The following is a 21,679-nucleotide window of genomic DNA, read 5'->3' as shown; positions in this document are numbered from 1 at the left end:
TATAATGGCTAGCTGATAAAGCAGTATACTATAATAGCTTGCTGATAAAGCAGTATACTATAATGGCTAGCTGATAAAGCAGTATACTATAATGGCTAGCTGATAAAGCAGTATACTATAATAGCTTGCTGATAAAGCAGTATACAATAATGGCTAGCTGATAAAGCTGTATACTATAATGGCTAGCTGATAAAGCAGTATACTATAATGGCTAGCTGATAAAGCAGTATACTATAATAGCTTGCTGATAAAGCAGTATACTATAATGGCTAGCTGATAAAGCAGTATACTATAATGGCTAGCTGATAAAGCAGTATACTATTATAGCTAGCTGATAAAGCAGTATACTATAATAGCTTGCTGATAAAGCAGTATACTATAATGGCTAGCTGATAAAGCAGTATACTGTTATAGCTTGCTGATAAAGCAGTATACTATAATAGCTTGCTGATAAAGCAGTATACTATAATGGCTAGCTGATAAAGCAGTATACTATAATGGCTAGCTGATAAAGCAGTATACTATAATGGCTAGCTGATAAAGCAGTATACTATAATAGCTTGCTGATAAAGCAGTATACTATTATAGCTAGCTGATAAAGCAGTATACTATAATGGCTAGCTGATAAAGCAGTATACTATTATAGCTAGATGATAAAACAGTATACTATAATAGCTAGCTGATAAAGCAGTATACTATATTAGCTTGCTGATAAAGCAGTATACTATAATGGCTAGCTGATAAAGCAGTATACTATAATGGCTAGCTGATAAAGCAGTATACTATAATAGCTTGCTGATAAAGCAGTATACTATTATAGCTAGCTGATAAAGCAGTATACTATCATGGATAGCTGATAAAGCAGTATACTATTATAGCTAGCTGATAAAGCAGTATACTATAATAGCTTGCTGATAAAGCAGTATACTATAATGGCTAGCTGATAAAGCAGTATACTATTATAGCTAGCTGATAAAGCAGTATACTATAATGGCTAGCTGATAAAGCAGTATACTATAATAGCTTGCTGATAAAGCAGTATACTATAATGGCTAGCTGATAAAGCAGTATACTATAATGGCTAGCTGATAAAGCAGTATACTATAATAGCTTGCTGATAAAGCAGTATACAATAATGGCTAGCTGATAAAGCTGTATACTATAATGGCTAGCTGATAAAGCAGTATACTATAATGGCTAGCTGATAAAGCAGTATACTATAATAGCTTGCTGATAAAGCAGTATACTATAATGGCTAGCTGATAAAGCAGTATACTATAATGGCTAGCTGATAAAGCAGTATACTATTATAGCTAGCTGATAAAGCAGTATACTATAATAGCTTGCTGATAAAGCAGTATACTATAATGGCTAGCTGATAAAGCAGTATACTCTTATAGCTTGCTGATAAAGCAGTATACTATAATGGCTAGCTGATAAAGCAGTATACTATAATGGCTAGCTGATAAAGCAGTATACTATAATGGCTAGCTGATAAAGCAGTATACTATAATGGCTAGCTGATAAAGCAGTATACTATAATAGCTAGCTGATAAAGCAGTATACTATTATAGCTAGCTGATAAAGCAGTATACTATAATGGCTAGCTGATAAAGCAGTATACTATTATAGCTAGCTGATAAAACAGTATACTATAATAGCTTGCTGATAAAGCAGTATACTATTATAGCTAGCAGATAAAGCAGTATACTATATTAGCTTGCTGATAAAGCAGTATACTATAATGGCTAGCTGATAAAGCAGTATACTATAATGGCTAGCTGATAAAGCAGTATACTATAATAGCTTGCTGATAAAGCAGTATACTATTATAGCTAGCTGATAAAGCAGTATACTATCATGGCTAGCTGATAAAGCAGTATACTATTATAGCTAGCTGATAAAGCAGTATACTATAATAGCTTGCTGATAAAGCAGTATACTATAATAGCTTGCTGATAAAGCAGTATACTATAATGGCTAGCTGATAAAGCAGTATACTGTTATAGCTTGCTGATAAAGCAGTATACTATAATAGCTTGCTGATAAAGCAGTATACTATAATGGCTAGCTGATAAAGCAGTATACTATAATGGCTAGCTGATAAAGCAGTATACTATTATAGCTAGCTGATAAAGCAGTATACTATAATAGCTTGCTGATAAAGCAGTATACTATAATGGCTAGCTGATAAAGCAGTATACTGTTATAGCTTGCTGATAAAGCAGTATACTATAATAGCTTGCTGATAAAGCAGTATACTATAATGGCTAGCTGATAAAGCAGTATACTATTATAGCTAGCTGATAAAGCAGTATACTATAATGGCTAGCTGATAAAGCAGTATACTATTATAGCTAGCTGATAAAGCAGTATACTATATTAGCTTGCTGATAAAGCAGTATACTATAATGGCTAGCTGATAAAGCAGTATACTATAATGGCTAGCTGATAAAGCAGTATACTATAATAGCTTGCTGATAAAGCAGTATACTATTATAGCTAGCTGATAAAGCAGTATACTATAATGGCTTGCTGATAAAGCAGTATACTATTATAGCTAGCTGATAAAGCAGTATACTATAATGGCTTGCTGATAAAGCAGTATACTATTATAGCTAGCTGATAAAGCAGTATACTATAATAGCTAGCTGATAAAGCAGTATACTATTATAGCTAGCTGATAAAGCAGTATACTATAATGGCTAGCTGATAAAGCAGTATACTATAATAGCTTGCTGATAAAGCAGTATACTATAATGGCTAGCTGATAAAGCAGTATACTATAATAGCTTGCTGATAAAGCAGTATACTATTATAGCTAGCTGATAAAGCAGTATACTATAATGGCTTGCTGATAAAGCAGTATACTATAATATCTTGCTGATAAAGCAGTATACTATTATAGCTAGCTGATAAAGCAGTATACTATAATGGCTAGCTGATAAAGCAGTATACTATTATAGCTAGCTGATAAAACAGTATACTATAATAGCTTGCTGATAAAGCAGTATACTATTATAGCTAGCTGATAAAGCAGTATACTATATTAGCTTGCTGATAAAGCAGTATACTATAATGGCTAGCTGATAAAGCAGTATACTATAATGGCTAGCTGATAAAGCAGTATACTATAATAGCTTGCTGATAAAGCAGTATACTATTATAGCTAGCTGATAAAGCAGTATACTATCATGGCTAGCTGATAAAGCAGTATACTATTATAGCTAGCTGATAAAGCAGTATACTATAATAGCTTGCTGATAAAGCAGTATACTATTATAGCTAGCTGATAAAGCAGTATACTATAATGGCTTGCTGATAAAGCAGTATACTATTATAGCTAGCTGATAAAGCAGTATACTATAATAGCTAGCTGATAAAGCAGTATACTATTATAGCTAACTGATAAAGCAGTATACTATAATGGCTAGCTGATAAAGCAGTATACTATTATAGCTAGCTGATAAAGCAGTATACTATCATGGCTAGCTGATAAAGCAGTATACTATTATAGCTAGCTGATAAAGCAGTATACTATAATAGCTTGCTGATAAAGCAGTATACTATAATGGCTAGCTGATAAAGCAGTATACTATTATAGCTAGCTGATAAAGCAGTATACTATAATGGCTAGCTGATAAAGCAGTATACTATAATAGCTTGCTGATAAAGCAGTATACTATAATGGCTAGCTGATAAAGCAGTATACTATAATGGCTAGCTGATAAAGCAGTATACTATAATAGCTTGCTGATAAAGCAGTATACTATTATAGCTTGCTGATAAAGCAGTATACTATAATGGCTAGCTGATAAAGCAGTATACTATTATAGCTAGCTGATAAAGCAGTATACTATAATGGCTTGCTGATAAAGCAGTATACTATTATAGCTAGCTGATAAAGCAGTATACAATATTAGCTTGCTGATAAAGCAGTATACTATAATGGCTAGCTGATAAAGCAGTATACTATAATGGCTTGCTGATAAAGCAGTATACTATAATAGCTTGCTGATAAAGCAGTATACTATAATGGCTAGCTGATAAAGCAGTATACTATAATGGCTAGCTGATAAAGCAGTATACTATTATAGCTAGCTGATAAAGCAGTATACTATAATAGCTTGCTGATAAAGCAGTATACTATAATGGCTAGCTGATAAAGCAGTATACTATAATGGCTAGCTGATAAAGCAGTATACTATTATAGCTAGCTGATAAAGCAGTATACTATAATAGCTTGCTGATAAAGCAGTATACAATAATGGCTAGCTGATAAAGCTGTATACTATAATGGCTAGCTGATAAAGCAGTATACTATAATGGCTAGCTGATAAAGCAGTATACTATAATAGCTTGCTGATAAAGCAGTATACTATAATGGCTAGCTGATAAAGCAGTATACTATAATGGCTAGCTGATAAAGCAGTATACTATTATAGCTAGCTGATAAAGCAGTATACTATAATAGCTTGCTGATAAAGCAGTATACTATAATGGCTAGCTGATAAAGCAGTATACTGTTATAGCTTGCTGATAAAGCAGTATACTATAATAGCTTGCTGATAAAGCAGTATACTATAATGGCTAGCTGATAAAGCAGTATACTATAATGGCTAGCTGATAAAGCAGTATACTATAATGGCTAGCTGATAAAGCAGTATACTATAATAGCTTGCTGATAAAGCAGTATACTATTATAGCTAGCTGATAAAGCAGTATACTATAATGGCTAGCTGATAAAGCAGTATACTATTATAGCTAGATGATAAAACAGTATACTATAATAGCTTGCTGATAAAGCAGTATACTATTATAGCTAGCTGATAAAGCAGTATACTATATTAGCTTGCTGATAAAGCAGTATACTATAATGGCTAGCTGATAAAGCAGTATACTATAATGGCTAGCTGATAAAGCAGTATACTATAATAGCTTGCTGATAAAGCAGTATACTATTATAGCTAGCTGATAAAGCAGTATACTATCATGGATAGCTGATAAAGCAGTATACTATTATAGCTAGCTGATAAAGCAGTATACTATAATAGCTTGCTGATAAAGCAGTATACTATAATGGCTAGCTGATAAAGCAGTATACTATTATAGCTAGCTGATAAAGCAGTATACTATAATGGCTAGCTGATAAAGCAGTATACTATAATAGCTTGCTGATAAAGCAGTATACTATAATGGCTAGCTGATAAAGCAGTATACTATAATGGCTAGCTGATAAAGCAGTATACTATAATAGCTTGCTGATAAAGCAGTATACAATAATGGCTAGCTGATAAAGCTGTATACTATAATGGCTAGCTGATAAAGCAGTATACTATAATGGCTAGCTGATAAAGCAGTATACTATAATAGCTTGCTGATAAAGCAGTATACTATAATGGCTAGCTGATAAAGCAGTATACTATAATGGCTTGCTGATAAAGCAGTATACTATTATAGCTAGCTGATAAAGCAGTATACTATAATAGCTTGCTGATAAAGCAGTATACTATAATGGCTAGCTGATAAAGCAGTATACTGTTATAGCTTGCTGATAAAGCAGTATACTATAATAGCTTGCTGATAAAGCAGTATACTATAATGGCTAGCTGATAAAGCAGTATACTATAATGGCTAGCTGATAAAGCAGTATACTATAATGGCTAGCTGATAAAGCAGTATACTATAATAGCTTGCTGATAAAGCAGTATACTATTATAGCTAGCTGATAAAGCAGTATACTATAATGGCTAGCTGATAAAGCAGTATACTATTATAGCTAGATGATAAAACAGTATACTATAATAGCTAGCTGATAAAGCAGTATACTATATTAGCTTGCTGATAAAGCAGTATACTATAATGGCTAGCTGATAAAGCAGTATACTATAATGGCTAGCTGATAAAGCAGTATACTATAATAGCTTGCTGATAAAGCAGTATACTATTATAGCTAGCTGATAAAGCAGTATACTATCATGGATAGCTGATAAAGCAGTATACTATTATAGCTAGCTGATAAAGCAGTATACTATAATAGCTTGCTGATAAAGCAGTATACTATAATGGCTAGCTGATAAAGCAGTATACTATTATAGCTAGCTGATAAAGCAGTATACTATAATGGCTAGCTGATAAAGCAGTATACTATAATAGCTTGCTGATAAAGCAGTATACTATAATGGCTAGCTGATAAAGCAGTATACTATAATGGCTAGCTGATAAAGCAGTATACTATAATAGCTTGCTGATAAAGCAGTATACAATAATGGCTAGCTGATAAAGCTGTATACTATAATGGCTAGCTGATAAAGCAGTATACTATAATGGCTAGCTGATAAAGCAGTATACTATAATAGCTTGCTGATAAAGCAGTATACTATAATGGCTAGCTGATAAAGCAGTATACTATAATGGCTAGCTGATAAAGCAGTATACTATTATAGCTAGCTGATAAAGCAGTATACTATAATAGCTTGCTGATAAAGCAGTATACTATAATGGCTAGCTGATAAAGCAGTATACTCTTATAGCTTGCTGATAAAGCAGTATACTATAATGGCTAGCTGATAAAGCAGTATACTATAATGGCTAGCTGATAAAGCAGTATACTATAATGGCTAGCTGATAAAGCAGTATACTATAATGGCTAGCTGATAAAGCAGTATACTATAATAGCTAGCTGATAAAGCAGTATACTATTATAGCTAGCTGATAAAGCAGTATACTATAATGGCTAGCTGATAAAGCAGTATACTATTATAGCTAGCTGATAAAACAGTATACTATAATAGCTTGCTGATAAAGCAGTATACTATTATAGCTAGCAGATAAAGCAGTATACTATATTAGCTTGCTGATAAAGCAGTATACTATAATGGCTAGCTGATAAAGCAGTATACTATAATGGCTAGCTGATAAAGCAGTATACTATAATAGCTTGCTGATAAAGCAGTATACTATTATAGCTAGCTGATAAAGCAGTATACTATCATGGCTAGCTGATAAAGCAGTATACTATTATAGCTAGCTGATAAAGCAGTATACTATAATAGCTTGCTGATAAAGCAGTATACTATAATAGCTTGCTGATAAAGCAGTATACTATAATGGCTAGCTGATAAAGCAGTATACTGTTATAGCTTGCTGATAAAGCAGTATACTATAATAGCTTGCTGATAAAGCAGTATACTATAATGGCTAGCTGATAAAGCAGTATACTATAATGGCTAGCTGATAAAGCAGTATACTATTATAGCTAGCTGATAAAGCAGTATACTATAATAGCTTGCTGATAAAGCAGTATACTATAATGGCTAGCTGATAAAGCAGTATACTGTTATAGCTTGCTGATAAAGCAGTATACTATAATAGCTTGCTGATAAAGCAGTATACTATAATGGCTAGCTGATAAAGCAGTATACTATTATAGCTAGCTGATAAAGCAGTATACTATAATGGCTAGCTGATAAAGCAGTATACTATTATAGCTAGCTGATAAAGCAGTATACTATATTAGCTTGCTGATAAAGCAGTATACTATAATGGCTAGCTGATAAAGCAGTATACTATAATGGCTAGCTGATAAAGCAGTATACTATAATAGCTTGCTGATAAAGCAGTATACTATTATAGCTAGCTGATAAAGCAGTATACTATAATGGCTTGCTGATAAAGCAGTATACTATTATAGCTAGCTGATAAAGCAGTATACTATAATGGCTTGCTGATAAAGCAGTATACTATTATAGCTAGCTGATAAAGCAGTATACTATAATAGCTAGCTGATAAAGCAGTATACTATTATAGCTAGCTGATAAAGCAGTATACTATAATGGCTAGCTGATAAAGCAGTATACTATAATAGCTTGCTGATAAAGCAGTATACTATAATGGCTAGCTGATAAAGCAGTATACTATAATAGCTTGCTGATAAAGCAGTATACTATTATAGCTAGCTGATAAAGCAGTATACTATAATGGCTTGCTGATAAAGCAGTATACTATAATATCTTGCTGATAAAGCAGTATACTATTATAGCTAGCTGATAAAGCAGTATACTATAATGGCTAGCTGATAAAGCAGTATACTATTATAGCTAGCTGATAAAACAGTATACTATAATAGCTTGCTGATAAAGCAGTATACTATTATAGCTAGCTGATAAAGCAGTATACTATATTAGCTTGCTGATAAAGCAGTATACTATAATGGCTAGCTGATAAAGCAGTATACTATAATGGCTAGCTGATAAAGCAGTATACTATAATAGCTTGCTGATAAAGCAGTATACTATTATAGCTAGCTGATAAAGCAGTATACTATCATGGCTAGCTGATAAAGCAGTATACTATTATAGCTAGCTGATAAAGCAGTATACTATAATAGCTTGCTGATAAAGCAGTATACTATTATAGCTAGCTGATAAAGCAGTATACTATAATGGCTTGCTGATAAAGCAGTATACTATTATAGCTAGCTGATAAAGCAGTATACTATAATAGCTAGCTGATAAAGCAGTATACTATTATAGCTAACTGATAAAGCAGTATACTATAATGGCTAGCTGATAAAGCAGTATACTATTATAGCTAGCTGATAAAGCAGTATACTATCATGGCTAGCTGATAAAGCAGTATACTATTATAGCTAGCTGATAAAGCAGTATACTATAATAGCTTGCTGATAAAGCAGTATACTATAATGGCTAGCTGATAAAGCAGTATACTATTATAGCTAGCTGATAAAGCAGTATACTATAATGGCTAGCTGATAAAGCAGTATACTATAATAGCTTGCTGATAAAGCAGTATACTATAATGGCTAGCTGATAAAGCAGTATACTATAATGGCTAGCTGATAAAGCAGTATACTATAATAGCTTGCTGATAAAGCAGTATACTATTATAGCTTGCTGATAAAGCAGTATACTATAATGGCTAGCTGATAAAGCAGTATACTATTATAGCTAGCTGATAAAGCAGTATACTATAATGGCTTGCTGATAAAGCAGTATACTATTATAGCTAGCTGATAAAGCAGTATACAATATTAGCTTGCTGATAAAGCAGTATACTATAATGGCTAGCTGATAAAGCAGTATACTATAATGGCTTGCTGATAAAGCAGTATACTATAATAGCTTGCTGATAAAGCAGTATACTATAATGGCTAGCTGATAAAGCAGTATACTATAATGGCTAGCTGATAAAGCAGTATACTATTATAGCTAGCTGATAAAGCAGTATACTATAATAGCTTGCTGATAAAGCAGTATACTATAATGGCTAGCTGATAAAGCAGTATACTATAATGGCTAGCTGATAAAGCAGTATACTATTATAGCTAGCTGATAAAGCAGTATACTATAATAGCTTGCTGATAAAGCAGTATACAATAATGGCTAGCTGATAAAGCTGTATACTATAATGGCTAGCTGATAAAGCAGTATACTATAATGGCTAGCTGATAAAGCAGTATACTATAATAGCTTGCTGATAAAGCAGTATACTATAATGGCTAGCTGATAAAGCAGTATACTATAATGGCTAGCTGATAAAGCAGTATACTATTATAGCTAGCTGATAAAGCAGTATACTATAATAGCTTGCTGATAAAGCAGTATACTATAATGGCTAGCTGATAAAGCAGTATACTGTTATAGCTTGCTGATAAAGCAGTATACTATAATAGCTTGCTGATAAAGCAGTATACTATAATGGCTAGCTGATAAAGCAGTATACTATAATGGCTAGCTGATAAAGCAGTATACTATAATGGCTAGCTGATAAAGCAGTATACTATAATAGCTTGCTGATAAAGCAGTATACTATTATAGCTAGCTGATAAAGCAGTATACTATAATGGCTAGCTGATAAAGCAGTATACTATTATAGCTAGATGATAAAACAGTATACTATAATAGCTTGCTGATAAAGCAGTATACTATTATAGCTAGCTGATAAAGCAGTATACTATATTAGCTTGCTGATAAAGCAGTATACTATAATGGCTAGCTGATAAAGCAGTATACTATAATGGCTAGCTGATAAAGCAGTATACTATAATAGCTTGCTGATAAAGCAGTATACTATTATAGCTAGCTGATAAAGCAGTATACTATCATGGATAGCTGATAAAGCAGTATACTATTATAGCTAGCTGATAAAGCAGTATACTATAATAGCTTGCTGATAAAGCAGTATACTATAATGGCTAGCTGATAAAGCAGTATACTATTATAGCTAGCTGATAAAGCAGTATACTATAATGGCTAGCTGATAAAGCAGTATACTATAATAGCTTGCTGATAAAGCAGTATACTATAATGGCTAGCTGATAAAGCAGTATACTATAATGGCTAGCTGATAAAGCAGTATACTATAATAGCTTGCTGATAAAGCAGTATACAATAATGGCTAGCTGATAAAGCTGTATACTATAATGGCTAGCTGATAAAGCAGTATACTATAATGGCTAGCTGATAAAGCAGTATACTATAATAGCTTGCTGATAAAGCAGTATACTATAATGGCTAGCTGATAAAGCAGTATACTATAATGGCTTGCTGATAAAGCAGTATACTATTATAGCTAGCTGATAAAGCAGTATACTATAATAGCTTGCTGATAAAGCAGTATACTATAATGGCTAGCTGATAAAGCAGTATACTGTTATAGCTTGCTGATAAAGCAGTATACTATAATAGCTTGCTGATAAAGCAGTATACTATAATGGCTAGCTGATAAAGCAGTATACTATAATGGCTAGCTGATAAAGCAGTATACTATAATGGCTAGCTGATAAAGCAGTATACTATAATAGCTTGCTGATAAAGCAGTATACTATTATAGCTAGCTGATAAAGCAGTATACTATAATGGCTAGCTGATAAAGCAGTATACTATTATAGCTAGATGATAAAACAGTATACTATAATAGCTAGCTGATAAAGCAGTATACTATATTAGCTTGCTGATAAAGCAGTATACTATAATGGCTAGCTGATAAAGCAGTATACTATAATGGCTAGCTGATAAAGCAGTATACTATAATAGCTTGCTGATAAAGCAGTATACTATTATAGCTAGCTGATAAAGCAGTATACTATCATGGATAGCTGATAAAGCAGTATACTATTATAGCTAGCTGATAAAGCAGTATACTATAATAGCTTGCTGATAAAGCAGTATACTATAATGGCTAGCTGATAAAGCAGTATACTATTATAGCTAGCTGATAAAGCAGTATACTATAATGGCTAGCTGATAAAGCAGTATACTATAATAGCTTGCTGATAAAGCAGTATACTATAATGGCTAGCTGATAAAGCAGTATACTATAATGGCTAGCTGATAAAGCAGTATACTATAATAGCTTGCTGATAAAGCAGTATACAATAATGGCTAGCTGATAAAGCTGTATACTATAATGGCTAGCTGATAAAGCAGTATACTATAATGGCTAGCTGATAAAGCAGTATACTATAATAGCTTGCTGATAAAGCAGTATACTATAATGGCTAGCTGATAAAGCAGTATACTATAATGGCTAGCTGATAAAGCAGTATACTATTATAGCTAGCTGATAAAGCAGTATACTATAATAGCTTGCTGATAAAGCAGTATACTATAATGGCTAGCTGATAAAGCAGTATACTCTTATAGCTTGCTGATAAAGCAGTATACTATAATGGCTAGCTGATAAAGCAGTATACTATAATGGCTAGCTGATAAAGCAGTATACTATAATGGCTAGCTGATAAAGCAGTATACTATAATGGCTAGCTGATAAAGCAGTATACTATAATAGCTAGCTGATAAAGCAGTATACTATTATAGCTAGCTGATAAAGCAGTATACTATAATGGCTAGCTGATAAAGCAGTATACTATTATAGCTAGCTGATAAAACAGTATACTATAATAGCTTGCTGATAAAGCAGTATACTATTATAGCTAGCAGATAAAGCAGTATACTATATTAGCTTGCTGATAAAGCAGTATACTATAATGGCTAGCTGATAAAGCAGTATACTATAATGGCTAGCTGATAAAGCAGTATACTATAATAGCTTGCTGATAAAGCAGTATACTATTATAGCTAGCTGATAAAGCAGTATACTATCATGGCTAGCTGATAAAGCAGTATACTATTATAGCTAGCTGATAAAGCAGTATACTATAATAGCTTGCTGATAAAGCAGTATACTATAATAGCTTGCTGATAAAGCAGTATACTATAATGGCTAGCTGATAAAGCAGTATACTGTTATAGCTTGCTGATAAAGCAGTATACTATAATAGCTTGCTGATAAAGCAGTATACTATAATGGCTAGCTGATAAAGCAGTATACTATAATGGCTAGCTGATAAAGCAGTATACTATTATAGCTAGCTGATAAAGCAGTATACTATAATAGCTTGCTGATAAAGCAGTATACTATAATGGCTAGCTGATAAAGCAGTATACTGTTATAGCTTGCTGATAAAGCAGTATACTATAATAGCTTGCTGATAAAGCAGTATACTATAATGGCTAGCTGATAAAGCAGTATACTATTATAGCTAGCTGATAAAGCAGTATACTATAATGGCTAGCTGATAAAGCAGTATACTATTATAGCTAGCTGATAAAGCAGTATACTATATTAGCTTGCTGATAAAGCAGTATACTATAATGGCTAGCTGATAAAGCAGTATACTATAATGGCTAGCTGATAAAGCAGTATACTATAATAGCTTGCTGATAAAGCAGTATACTGTTATAGCTAGCTGATAAAGCAGTATACTATAATGGCTTGCTGATAAAGCAGTATACTATTATAGCTAGCTGATAAAGCAGTATACTATAATGGCTTGCTGATAAAGCAGTATACTATTATAGCTAGCTGATAAAGCAGTATACTATAATAGCTAGCTGATAAAGCAGTATACTATTATAGCTAGCTGATAAAGCAGTATACTATAATGGCTAGCTGATAAAGCAGTATACTATAATAGCTTGCTGATAAAGCAGTATACTATAATGGCTAGCTGATAAAGCAGTATACTATAATAGCTTGCTGATAAAGCAGTATACTATTATAGCTAGCTGATAAAGCAGTATACTATAATGGCTTGCTGATAAAGCAGTATACTATAATAGCTTGCTGATAAAGCAGTATACTATTATAGCTAGCTGATAAAGCAGTATACTATAATGGCTAGCTGATAAAGCAGTATACTATTATAGCTAGCTGATAAAACAGTATACTATAATAGCTTGCTGATAAAGCAGTATACTATTATAGCTAGCTGATAAAGCAGTATACTATATTAGCTTGCTGATAAAGCAGTATACTATAATGGCTAGCTGATAAAGCAGTATACTATAATGGCTAGCTGATAAAGCAGTATACTATAATAGCTTGCTGATAAAGCAGTATACTATTATAGCTAGCTGATAAAGCAGTATACTATCATGGCTAGCTGATAAAGCAGTATACTATTATAGCTAGCTGATAAAGCAGTATACTATAATAGCTTGCTGATAAAGCAGTATACTATTATAGCTAGCTGATAAAGCAGTATACTATAATGGCTTGCTGATAAAGCAGTATACTATTATAGCTAGCTGATAAAGCAGTATACTATAATAGCTAGCTGATAAAGCAGTATACTATTATAGCTAACTGATAAAGCAGTATACTATAATGGCTAGCTGATAAAGCAGTATACTATAATAGCTTGCTGATAAAGCAGTATACTATAATGGCTAGCTGATAAAGCAGTATACTATAATGGCTAGCTGATAAAGCAGTATACTATAATAGCTTGCTGATAAAGCAGTATACTATTATAGCTAGCTGATAAAGCAGTATACTATCATGGCTAGCTGATAAAGCAGTATACTATTATAGCTAGCTGATAAAGCAGTATACTATAATAGCTTGCTGATAAAGCAGTATACTATTATAGCTAGCTGATAAAGCAGTATACTATAATGGCTTGCTGATAAAGCAGTATACTATTATAGCTAGCTGATAAAGCAGTATACTATAATAGCTAGCTGATAAAGCAGTATACTATTATAGCTAGCTGATAAAGCAGTATACTATAATGGCTAGCTGATAAAGCAGTATACTATAATAGCTTGCTGATAAAGCAGTATACTATAATGGCTAGCTGATAAAGCAGTATACTATAATGGCTAGCTGATAAAGCAGTATACTATTATAGCTTGCTGATAAAGCAGTATACTATAATAGCTTGCTGATAAAGCAGTATACTATAATGGCTAGCTGATAAAGCAGTATACTATAATAGCTTGCTGATAAAGCAGTATACTATAATAGCTTGCTGATAAAGCAGTATACTATAATGGCTAGCTGATAAAGCAGTATACTATAATGGCTAGCTGATAAAGCAGTATACTATAATGGCTAGCTGATAAAGCAGTATACTATAATAGCTTGCTGATAAAGCAGTATACTATTATAGCTAGCTGATAAAGCAGTATACTATAATGGCTAGCTGATAAAGCAGTATACTATTATAGCTAGCTGATAAAGCAGTATACTATAATAGCTTGCTGATAAAGCAGTATACTATAATGGCTAGCTGATAAAGCAGTATACTATTATAGCTAGCTGATAAAGCAGTATACTATAATAGCTTGCTGATAAAGCAGTATACTATAATGGCTAGCTGCTTAAAAGGACCACAATGGAAATGAGTCCCAGACTTTATTGTGTGTTATGCTCGATGATTTTACTCATGTGAATGTAAGGCTTTTTCATGTTTTATGTGTGCTTATTTTGTAAAATGGTCAAATTAATAAACTAAACTATTCCCATTGTCACATGGGATGACGCTGGAGAGACGAAGCAGGTACGGGGAGTCAAACATTTAATATAGAACGGACATGGAACGAGACAGGAACAGCGTCAGCAAATGAGTAACACAAACAAAAAACAATTAATGCAGCAGCAGGGAACAGAGCTGGGAACTGACAAATATAGGGGAGGTAATAACAGGTGATGACTGAGTCCTGGTGAGTCCAATATCGCTGATGCGTGTGACGAGGGAAGGCAGGTGTGCGTGACGCAGGGCAACCTGGTGCCCTCAAGCGCCGGGGGGGAAGAGCGGGAGCAGACGTGACAGTACCCCCCCCCCCTCTAGGGGCGCCACCCGGCGTCCCACCTGGGCGAACCGGCTGAGACATGGGCGCTGGGAAAGCCGGTTGGGGCTTGGAAGCCCAACGAACCGGCAGGAGCGTGGGAGCCTTGGCGAGCCGGCTGAGGCATGGAAGCCCGATGATCTGGCTGAGGCAAGACGCCTGTCGATCCCACTGCAGTGAGGGAGCCCGATGATCCGGTGGAGTGTGACGTTGGATGGAAACCTGCCAAGCCAACCGAGGCAAGGAAACCTCTCGAGCTAACCAGGACGTGGAAGCCTGACGGCCTGGCTTAGGCACCCCAGGCTCCATCGGTGGCAGAATCCACCCCGACGTCACCAACAAAACCAAAAACTCCTGGATCGGCTGGACGAACAAAAACTGACGATCCGGCTGAGGCCCGATGTGGGATGGGCGCCATCCGAGACAACCAGGGCAAGGAAAGTTCTCGAGCCAGCTAGGGTGTGGAAGTCCGACGAGCTGGCTAGGCAACCCCGGTTCCATCGGCGGCGACCCAGAGCCGATGTCACCACCAACCGGAACGCCAGTACCCCCCGATGCTTCGTATGTTGGCTGCTGCATTCTGTCACATTCTGGATGACGCTGGAGAGACGAAGCAGGTACGGGGAGTCAAACATTTAATATAGAACGAACATGGAACGAGACAGGAACAGTGTCAGCAAACGAGTAACACAAACAAAAAACAATTAATGCAGCAACTGGGAACAGAGCTGGGGAACTGACAAATATAGGGGAGGAAATAAACAGGTGATGACTGAGTCCTGGTGAGTCCAATATCGCTGATGCACGTGACGAGGGAAGGCAGGTGTGCAAAATAGATGGCAGGAGTGTGTGATGCAAGGCAGCCTGGCGCCCTCAAGCGCCAGGGGGGGGAAGAGCAGGGGAGCAGACGTGACACCCATATCTTCTTCATCTTAGTGTGCTGGTGCAACATGGCTGCAGTAGTTGACTGACATCCCCTCACCCCCCAAAGCAAACACAAACCCAATAATATATGTAATTTAGCAGACACTTTTATCCAAAGCCACCTTCAGTCAGGCTTGCTTAGATTGTACACACTGGTGGTACAGGGAATCAAACCGACTGTCCTGGCGTTGCAAGCACCATGCTCTATTCACTGAGCTACAGAGGACCACAGTGTAACATACATTTCTTGCCTTCCATCCTGAAAACTCTACAAGCCCCACTCTGTGTTGTACGTAAATGTACAGTTTACATTACATTATACATGATGGGGTTTGCGTTTGAGCTGAAGCCTTTCTGCAAACAGCCGTTCACGAGGGGCAAACGTAGACTCTAGGGATAAGGACCAGGATCAAGAGCATGCATCAAAAGTAAAGATCAGCAACATGTCCACGCATCAGGAGAGAAGATCAGGCTCAAGAACGCATAGGAGACACATGAGCTTGGGTCAATGACATGCATTACAAATAAGCACAGAATGAATGGAATGAGGAGAACAGAGCGTTCAGTCCATCCAGGCTTACCACTGATCTACAGTAGGGATATGGGACTTTGTTTGAAGGAAAGGACATATTATTGGCAGCCCTGTGAAGAATAGTGTTGGAAAAAAAGGAATAATAGATCATTTATCCTCAATCTTTGACAGATTACAACAATGGTCTGAACAAAGTCCTACAAAGCATGAGACTGTGACAATAAACTGGTATATCCAATATTGGGACAGGGAAATGTGACATGGTTATATGATATTGTGGCTAGGCTATGATACATTGGCAATTTATAGGGCAATGTTGCGGCAAAAATGTTCATCGACAATCAGCAATTTTTTATAATCTGCGTAATTTTGATGGGCAGGGCTACCTAGTGGGCAATTTTTAGGAATCGTCCAATCAGAGTGCATATATTGGTCATGTGATCCGTCTGCCATTCTAAAATATTTTGGAAAACATGACAACCGTTTTTGAGCTCAAGTGAGAGAAAATCAACTCCTGTTTTGGAGTGAAATGTTGGCCATTCACGTCTCAAATGTTTCCGCACTACAACATTTGATCATGATACGTTAATAAATACATACTGTGTTCAATTAGTCATGTTTAATTATCTAAAATATCTGGGGTGCATGCCAATCGATTAGCATGCTAACCAAAACCAATGATAAGTCAATGGAACAAACAGGCTAATTCGCTAGCTAGCTAGCCATGTAGATTTTACATTTAGTTTTTTTTGGAAGGTACACCAGCTGATGTCACCAGGTAGGCCGAAACACCATCCCACCAAAACAAGTCTAAATTTCCGGTGGTCTTTTCAAACTGCTCTTACACTAAAAGGGCATTCTCATAATTTCCACAATTTCACAGTATTATTCTAACCTCATAGTGTGGAAATAGGAAATCATGTTTTTGACTGCACTGGGCCTTTAACAAACCATTGGCTGACACTTTTAACAAGGATATGAAACATAGCTGCTGTATTGTCTCGTTATGATAAATTATTTCATGTTTAAATCAAATATAGATGGTCCCAATGACTAATTTCGAATTCATCATAGTTTATTAATGCATTTAGTTTACTTTTAATCCTGTCAACATTTAGATCATGGAACAACGTAACATAGCACACAATTACACTGTTCGGCTTCTACGAATTCTGAAGACTTCCTGGGAGATGTAAGACCAAGGGAAAAGCCCTGCTGCTATCTCGCTCCCCGACCACGGTGCATGAATTGAGGAGAAAATTGAGGAACACAGGAGATTCAACTAGTGTTTGAGGTCAATGGAGGTAAATTAAAAAAACATCCTTAATAGTTAAAAGAGATGTAAGGCCACCATGGATTTTCTTCACAACGTGATGAAGGCTGATCTGTACGAATAGATATGCTGATGTTATCCGTTTATCCTGTGGATATATATGTAGCAGACATGAGTCGGGTACATGGTTGCTCATGGTCTCGTGATGAGGTAGCCCTGCCTGTGACTTCAAAATCAGGGGCCAAAATATCATTTCCTCATGGTCTAACGGTCAAGATGTTGCTATCTCATGTGGAGAACCAGGCTTCAGATCCCGTCCGTGACATATAGGCCTACTACGGGTAACTGCCATAATATAGGGTACACCACATACTGTAGAGGGTCATGATAGGGAGTTGGGCCACCACGAGTCAGAAAAGCTTCAATGCACCTTGGCATAGATTCTACAAGTGTCTGGAACTCTATTGGAGGGATGCGACACCATTCTTCCACAAGAAATTCCGTAATGTGGTGGTTTGTTTATTGTGGTGGAAAACGCTGTCTCAGGTGCAGCTACAGAATCTCCAATAAGTGTTCCATTGGATTGAGCTCTGGTGACTGAGACGGCCACCGAATATGGTTTACATCGTTTTCATGCTCATCAAACCATTTAATGATCACTCATGCCCTGTGCATGGGGGCATTGTCATCCTATGGGGGCATAGCCATGGTAACCAAAATAATGGCCTGCCCAGCATTTTTATACATGATGGGATGTCAATTGCTTGATTAACTCAGGAACCACACCTGCGTGGAAGCACCTGCTATCAATATACTTTGTTTCCCTCATTTACTCAAGTCTTTCCATTATTTAGGCAGTTATATAGTTGGCAATTGCTATGCTGCAATAGGCGACATATAATGGGAGTTAGTTACAGTGTATTCTAAAAAGAGAGAGGACAGTGTATTCTAGGAAGACAAAGGACAGTGTATTCTAGGAAGACAGAGGACAGTGTATTCTAGGAAGACAGAGGACACTGTATTCTAGGAAGACAGAGGACAGTGTATTCTAGGAAGAGAGATGACAGTGTATTTAGGAAGAGAGAGGACAGTGTATTCTAGGAAGACAGAGGACAGTGTATTCTAGGAAGACAGAGGACACTGTATTCTAGGAAGACAGAGGACAGTGTATTTAGGAAGAGAGAGGACAGTGTATTCTAGGAAGACAGAGGACAGTGTATTCTAGGAAGAGAGATGACAGTGTATTTAGGAAGAGAGAGGACAGTGTATTCTAAAAAGAGAGAGGACAGTGTATTCTAGGAAGACAGAGGACAGTGTATTCTAGGAAGAGAGATGACAGTGTATTTAGGAAGAGAGAGGACAGTGTATTCTAGGAAGTCAGAGGACAGTGTATTCTAGGAAGACAGAGGACAGTGTATTCTAGGAAGAGAGAGGACAGTGTATTCTAGGAAGAGAGAGGACAGTGTATTCTAGGAAGACAGAGGACAGTGTATTCTAGGAAGACAGAGGACAGTGTATTCTAGGAAGAGAGAGGACAGTGTATTCTAGGAAGACAGAGGACAGTGTATTTAGGAAGAGAGAGGACAGTGTATTCTAGGAAGAGAGAGGACAGTGTATTCTAGGAAGACAGAGGACACTGTATTCTAGGAAGACAGAGGACAGTGTATTCTAGGAAGAGAGATGACAGTGTATTTAGGAAGAGAGAGGACAGTGTATTCTAAAAAGAGAGAGGACAGTGTATTCTAGGAAGACAGAGGACAGTGTATTCTAAGAAGACAGAGGACAGTGTATTCTAGGAAGAGAGAGGACAGTGTATTCTAGGAAGAGAGAGGACAGTGTATTCTAGGAAGACAGAGGACAGTGTATTCTAGGAAGACAGAGGACAGTGTATTCTAGGAAGAGAGAGGACAGTGTATTCTAGGAAGACAGAGGACAGTGTATTCTAGGAAGACAGAGGACAGTGTATTCTAGGAAGACAGAGGACAGTGTATTCTAGGAAGAGAGAGGACAGTGTATTCTAGAAAGACAGAGGACAGTGTATTCTAGGAAGACAGAGGACAGTGTATTCTAGGAAGACAGAGGACAGTGTCTTCTAGGAAGAGAGAGGACAGTGTATTCTAGGAAGAGAGAGGACAGTGTATTCTAGGAAGACAGAGGACAGTGTATTGTAGGAAGACAGAGGACAGTGTATTCTAGGAAGTCAGAGGACAGTGTATTCTAGGAAGAGAGAGGACAGTGTATTCTAGGAAGACAGAGGACAGTGTCTTCTAGGAAGACAGAGGACAGTGTATTCTAGGAAGACAGAGGACAGTGTATTCTAGGAAGACAGAGGACAGTGTATTCTAGGAAGACAGAGGACAGTGTATTCTAGGAAGAGAGAGGACAGTGTATTCTAGGAAGAGAGAGGACAGTGTATTCTAGGAAGAGAGAGGACGGTGTATTCTAGGAAGACATAGAATAGTACGGGGAACTGTTACCACATTGGTACAATATTGAGTATGAGCGTTAGTAAATTTGTCTTCTATAATACATTATGGGTAATTAAGATGTACTGTTGTTATCAATTTGCTGTAATGAGATATATCATACACCCAATAGATTTGCTTTTGGCAGAGAATAATACTGTACCATTTGGACTGTCCTAGTTGTCACTATCCCCCATGCAGAGCACAGCCAGCTGTTGGCTACCAGACAGCAGCAGCCTGTAGGGAGGAGCAACCATTGATATCTTTCATCTACCCTCTCATGGTTAAGAGAGCTCACATGAAAACCATACAGGTTTAGAATATGGTTAGTTTTCATGCCAACATCTCTCCACATTGCTATACTGAATAAAAAATGTTCTCGATTGTTCCTCCGATTGGATTAAGGACTAATTTTAGTCTAACAAATGCAATGTCCACATAAACAGGAAATCTAGAATCTATTATTTTTTGCGAATGCGTAGGAGGAGTAGTTTAATCTGGGTCTGAGAAACCAGCCCATGGAGTGGAAGGTTTAATCTGGGTCTGAGAAACCAGCCCATGGAGTGGAAGGTTTAATCTGGGTCTGAGAAACCAGCCCATGGAGTGGAAGGTTTAATCTGGGTCTGAGAAACCAGCCCATGGAGTGGAAGGTTTAATCTGGGTCTGAGAAACCAGCCCATGGAGTGGAAGGTTTAATCTGGGTCTGAGAAACCAGCCCATGGAGTGGAAGATTTAATCTGGGTCAAAGAAACCAGCCCATGGGGTGGAAGGTTTAATCTGGGTCTGAGAAACCAGCCCATGGGGTGTTAGCCTGCCCTACTGTACCCTCCTGTAACCTCCACTGGAATCAATCTGAAATCAAACCTGCCACAGACACACAGACCTGGAATCAATCTGAAATCAAACCTGCCACAGACACACAGACCTGGAATCAATCTGAAATCAACCCGGCCACAGACACACAGACCTGGAATCAATCTGAAATCAACCCGGCCACAGACACACAGACCTGGAATCAATCTGAAATCAACCCGGCCACAGACACACAGACCTGGAATCAATCTGAAATCAACCCGGCCACAGACACACAGACCTGGAACCAATCTGAAATCAACCCTACCACAGACCTGGAATCAATCTGAAATCAACCCGGCCACAGACACACAGACCTGGAACTGATGTACTGAAAATGAATCAATAAGGCTTGTAAGCCAATGTTGAGTGAGCCAATGTTGGGTGAGCCAATGTTGATTTTCTCTCCTTCCCTTCTCACTTTAGTGCTGTCCTGACAGGAGAGGTCTCTGATTGTCATGTGAAGAGACATGTC

The sequence above is a fragment of the Salmo salar genome, chromosome ssa26, assembly GCF_905237065.1.
Source record: "Salmo salar chromosome ssa26, Ssal_v3.1, whole genome shotgun sequence".
Taxonomy (NCBI): Eukaryota; Metazoa; Chordata; class Actinopteri; order Salmoniformes; family Salmonidae; genus Salmo; species Salmo salar.
Note: the sequence above shows the minus strand (reverse complement) of the source record.